The sequence below is a fragment of the Acomys minous genome (assembly GCF_964271855.1).
Source record: "Acomys minous genome assembly, chromosome: 19".
In the NCBI taxonomy this organism is placed as follows: domain Eukaryota; kingdom Metazoa; phylum Chordata; class Mammalia; order Rodentia; family Muridae; genus Acomys; species Acomys minous.
This window is the reverse complement of record NC_140499.1, coordinates 59863753-59869762: the sequence shown is the minus strand read 5'-3', so window position 1 is coordinate 59869762 and position 6010 is coordinate 59863753. Positions and strand designations below refer to the sequence as shown.

General features: G+C 45.3%; 1 long non-coding RNA gene across 1 annotated transcript in view; it reads left to right on the top strand.

Moving 5' to 3' along the window:
* Window positions 1-6010, top strand: part of LOC311589771 — a 265612-nt gene that overhangs the window by 104071 nt on the left and 155531 nt on the right. The window lies entirely within an intron of this gene.

Genomic DNA, 6010 nt, shown 5'->3' with positions numbered 1-6010 from the left:
GGCGGTGTCCCGAGCCGACGCCACTGCTTCCGTTTGTAAGGTGCCCGGTGCCCCTTCGTGGCTCGGAGGCCTTAAACGGGCCTGGAACCTCACGCTTCTGCACTGACGGGAGCCCAGAAGCTTCAGAAGCACGTGTGGCATTGGCCTTTCCTCCCGGGGGGCGGGGGGGGGGCGGGCTATGATCGTTACCTCGCACGTCTCCATTTTACTCCTGATCTGCCTCATCCAAGTGTTATAGCGTGCGCATCTTTGCCGTTCACCCCCACCCCCTTCCCTTTGCCTTTTGTTCCTGATTAAGCAATTACAAAATTGTCCGAAACAAACTTTGTTCAAGAGTTAGCGATAAGGGATCTGAAATCAGTTTCCGTAATTCCAAATGGTTCCCAGCCCTAGTTTCACACCGGCGGAGGCTGAGTTAGGAGCAGTTAAGGTTATGCGTATGAAAGTAAAAAGTGGGGGAGGCCAGTCTTCAAGTGCATATCCACTGCTTTGTGCAATCATAACCTTTCCCTCCCGTGAGCGACACAGAACATGGAAATATTACTATTAGCTGTTACAAAGGTTGGCTTCTCGTTTTGGACATGAGCACCTGCATTCCCTGCCCTGCCGATGAATTTGTAATTATCCTGTGCTGGGCTGGGATTATAGGACTGTACCACCACTCCTGGCTTCTGGCTTCTACTAGCCATTTTTGTTTGTTTCGAGACAGGGCCTTATTACATAGCTCTGGCTGTCCTGGAACACATTATGTAGACCAGGCTGGCCTTGAACTCCCAGATATCTGCCTGCCTCTGCCTTTCAATTGTGGGATTAAAAGTGTGTGCTAGTATTCGAAGCTAACTACTGGCGTTCTTGAGTCGTTGATAAATTCAATACTAAATATGGTCTAAGGTTGCCTTACCTGTTTAAAAAAGAAGGCAAGGTGTTGGCGCCTGCCTTGAATCCCAGCACTTGGGAGGCAGAGGCAGGTGGATCGCTGTGAGTTCGAGGCCAGCCTGGTCTATAAAGGGAGTCTAGGACAGCCAAAGCTACACAGAGAAACCTTGTCTCAAATAACCAATAAATAAATAAATAAATAAATAAATAAAAATAAAAAAGAAGGTATAATAGTGTTGGTGAGGCCAAGCTTCCCCGACCCTTAGTTAGAAAGTCTTACTATGAAAGTAAACAAAATGAACAAATTTTAAATGCCATTGAGAGGATTACCAATCTGGGCACTTTGAGTGAAGAAGTTCCTTATAATGGTCTCTATCTTCTGTACAGTCTAGTACAGCATTTTCTATGTTTGTTCAACAGAATAAATGCTAAAGTTTAGCTAAATCAGTGGTTCTCAATCTGTGGGTCCCGATCCCTTCAATAAACTACTGTCTCCAAAAATATTTACATCATGATTCATCACTGCAAAATTATGAAGTTATGAAGAAGCAACAGAAATAATATTATGGTGTGTGTGTGGGGGGGGTGTATTAAGGGGTATTAAGAAAGTGTATTAAGGGGTCACAGCATTAGGAAGGCTGAGAACTACAGAGCTAAATGAATATGATGTTGTAGTCCTCTTGCCTTCAACTGTTGGCTTTGTTACCTTGGATAAGCAGCCACTGTTAGTTCTGCATCTGTTTGAATATAGTACTTGTGGGTTATTCTTGTGGACAGTGTCTTACTGAGTTGGGCATACTATAGGTAGTTCACTGTTACGTTTGGCATGTTAACACAATATAGAACGAAGGCTTAGGACTGAGATTGGTACAGTGTAAATACAGCATATGGTTAGATGGTGACAAAAGATGATCTCAAGACTGATAAGAATCCTCAAATTCTCACACCATTTGTGCAAATCTTAGTCATTGTCAACTCTGAAACCAGGGTGATCAGACTGAGTGGTTTCTTCAGAAACTCTGAGGTTGCCAGCCTTTTTAGCTCCTGGTTTAGAGGGGCATGGTTAGAGCCAGCGCTCATAAAGGGCCAGCAGCCAGAGCACAGGGACTCTTTCTGTAGAGATTTGTACTCACTCCTAGACTAGGGGTTTTCTATGGCTACTTCTCTACCTAATTAGAGAAGTCTTATGGGTCACGGAGGATGAAGTGGTCTGAGTGCTTGGTTTGAATCTGAAACGATACCTTGAGGAATGTTTATACCTAGCAAATCTCAACAGAGTTCTTATTCTGAGGCTCTAGTTAATCCTCTGAAACTTACCAGGCAAATTTAGCTCTGATAAAGCAAACTGGACAATGTGAGGGTCTGGGTAGACCAGTTGTTCACTGCGAACCTTAACCGTGGTGGCAGACTCTGGGGCAGATTGAGATTGCTAGGGATGTCCTGTCTTGTTTACCTGGGTCGCTATCTACCATATTCTCTGAGACATGGCTGCTTTCAGCATCTGTTGCAAACAGGCTTTTACAAGTTGAAGATTCTTTGTGCTCCTGAAATGGGGAAAGCACGCGCCTTCTACAGGTATGGGCGTGGAGACGCTTAGATAGAGCCTAGTAGTCAAGCTGTCTTGTAATCACTCTTGAATTTCCAGTTGCTCAAAGCAACTTTTGACACTGCCTTCCTCCCCCTCCCCACCCATGTTTGTAATTGTCCTACATCTAGCATAAGGTTTGGTTTTTAAGCCAGATGCTCTCAAATTTTCATTCTTACCAAAATACTGCTACTCTTTGCTTACTAAATTAAAAAAAAAAAAAAAAGAAGAGTGGGGTATAGTGGCGCATGACTGTAATGCCAGTACTTGGGAGGTAGTGCAGGACCAGGAGTTCAGGGCCAGCATCCACAGAGGGAGTTTGAGACTGGTGAAATGAGACAAAACAAAGAGGAAATTCCCTAAATATACTTTTCTTCTAATAACCCTTCCTGGATTGGTCTCCTTTCCTTTCTTGCAGCTTGCATTACCTGATTGTTCCCGTTTTCATTTCTGCACTTAATTGTTCCTCTGTTGTTTATGTGCCTGTAGGTTTCCACACCCTGCGCCTACCTTGGACAGGTGTAAGCTAAAATTCTCTCCCGTCTACTCTTGCAGAAGGCGGCTGTTTCGACTCTGACGACTTGTGTGATGCACATACTTATTTTTCTTAGAGAGTTTGTCTCGGGTGGCAGGCCACTATATAGGCTCTGTCCCTCCACTAGACACTACGGTGCCCTTTCTTCCCTGCCGTGTGGTGGAGGTGCTGGCAGGCATGGCTTCACCACTTCTTGGTCACCTCTAGAAGGCAGGAAGCCCCTCCCCCCCCAAAGGGCATCCTCACTGACCTTGGATTTCAGAGACCCAGGTCTCAGTCCCGGCCTGCCTTTGCCAACTGCTCTCTGACTAGACATCCTGAGTTTCCCCTGCGTTTCTGCCTCCTCCTAGCTGGGACACTCTTGATAGTCTCAAGAGTCTCGGCCACTCTGAATTGCGGTTACTTTTGCTGCTGTCCCTGATACCACACTATTCTTGGTATCCAGAGCTCAAACTTGACAGCAGTTACTGCATAGTTTTACAAAATTTGAGTGGATTCTGTGTTTTAAATGTGCTTCATGGTCTAATGAGAGAGAGAGAGAGAGAGAGAGAGAGAGAGAGAGAGAGAGAGAGAGAGAGAGAGAATTGTCCCCAGAATTCAGGCTTTTTGGGTCTGTTATGTAAGCATGATTTTCTGATGCTTAGCCTCAGGCGATAGCTGTTAGTCTCTCTCTGTTTCACTTTTTCCAGCAAGTGATCACGCTAAGATTTTCTAAGCTGGGGCTGGGGTGGGTGGTGTGTTGGGGTGCACTCAGTTGGTAGAATGCTTGTCAGTTACATACAACACTCTAGGTTAGATTCCCAGCACCACATAAACCAGTGTGCCAGCTCACACTAACCCCAGCGTTGGGAAGTAGCAATGAGAGATCAAGAGTTTAAGATCTTCTTCCTGCATGTACTGAATTTGAAACCAGCCTGGAGTATGATGAGACCTTGAGCAAATAAATACATCCTAGGAAGGAAAAACAAAACAAAACAAAGCAAAAACTAAGATGCTATTGACGTTGATGAAACCAAAGACAGAAAGGCCAATAGGAAATGGGTGTATTTATACCTGTAATACCTTGGTTTACTCCTCAGCAAAGTGTAGATCAATTATAAAATAACCTTGGACTAGATTTATTGTTTGCGTTTTAGCACATTTGACTACAGTAGCTTGTGAGATCTTCCGTTTGGGTGGTTTTCCCGTCAACCTAAGGTCGTTGTAAGGATGGAGGACTTAATGTCGGTAACATGATTGGGGATCTCCAGTTAAAAGGTTAAGTGGGTCCAAAGCAGAAGTAACTTTGCTCCAAGTTACAGCCAAGCCAGAAGGAGCAGAGAGCTTGGCTATTTATTTGCGATGACTTGGGGACTCAAGGACTCTCCCGGATTCTACATCCAGCATCGTCCACAAATACCCCTAGCTCTCATTTCCCCTTTTTAGGTCTTAGTTCCCTTTCAGAGCAGCACAGTAGAGAGGGTAGTGAGAGATCACAAAGAACCAAATGGGAGGACAGGATCTACAGGAGGAAATGGCCACTCAGGCGATTTTGGCTTTGTGTTATTCCTGGCAGCTCAGGAGAAAGATTCCCCTGCCCAAACGGCTGATTGTCGGGCTACATTTCTTCTTCTTCTTCTTCTTCTTCTTCTTCTTCTTCTTCTTCTTCTTCTTCTTCTTCTTCTTCTTCTTCTTTTTTGGTTTTTCAAGACAGGGTTTCTCTGTGTTGCCTTGGCTGTCCTGGACTCACTTTGTAGACCAGGCTGGCCTTGGACTCACAGCGATCCACCTGCCTCTGCCTTCCAAGTGCTGGGATTAAAGGCGTGTGCCACTACGCCCGGCCAGGCTACATATTTCTAAGGCTAGCTTCTTCCAGGAAGCCCATGGAAGTTAATGGGAGCAGAGAGTTAGCTTGTGGTTGGAACCCATCTAGATTGTGTTTTCCAAGACCTGGCATTTGTTTCCCACTGTCTACCCTAAACCTTGACCTGCTCACTACATGAAGCTTTAAGCTTTATTTGAATATTTATTCACTGTTCATATCTGGCTCTCATTCTCTTTTATTACTCTCAGTGTCACTTGCCATCTGGAGAGGGCAGAAACTGTGTTTATCTCTTTCTCTTGTATTACAGCCTATAAAATGATAGTCACGGCAATAGAGACATAGGGCCATAGTCTAGTGAGCACTGGCGATGCTGCTCTTGAGCCTTCTACAGTGATGCCTCCCGTGACATTAATTAGAGCTGCTGCCTTCATACTTCAGAAGAGCTTGCTGTAAGAACTGCCTGTGTAGCCGGGTGTGGTGGCGCATGCCTTTAATGCCAGCACTCAGGAGGCAGAGGCAGGCGGATCGCTGTGAGTTCAAGGCCAGCCTGGTCTACAAAGTGAGTCCAGGATAGCCAAGGCTAACACAGAGAGATCCTGTTTCAACCCTCGCCTCCCAAAAAAAGAATTGGCTGTGTATGTCCCAGGGTCTTGAAGATGAGTGATCATCAGGGTCTACTCTTTACTCTGGCATCCCGTGTCACCAGCTCCTTTTTGAACCCTCATAATGGTGTGAAGTTCACCACTTAACTTACGACCCAGTCAGTGGTTTTTCACTGTAAAGTGTATCATACCTGCTGAAGGGAGCAAGAAAATGCGTGGTGGACCATGGAAAAACCACAGTCCAATAAAAGATTTAAGCTCCTACCACAGGGCAAAGAACAGAAATTACTGTGCCTGAGAAGTCTCCTGCCCGAGTCTTGGCCTCTGCACAAGTTCACAGAAGGCTAATGTGTTGCTCACCATAAACATCGTAGAGAGTCTTATCATATATGGAGCTGACTCGTGTTCCTTGGACATTTCTAGTCATGGCGTCTAGTTCTGGGCTCTGGTGTTACATGGCTAAATGTAATGTTTCTCTCATTTGATACCCCTCAGCTATTTGAAGACAGCTATTATATTGGAGTTGCCGAAAGAAACATCTGTAGTTCCCTTCCCTTTCAAATGTGGCCTTCATAACCAAACATAGTCCTCCGCAGACCTGGACTGAC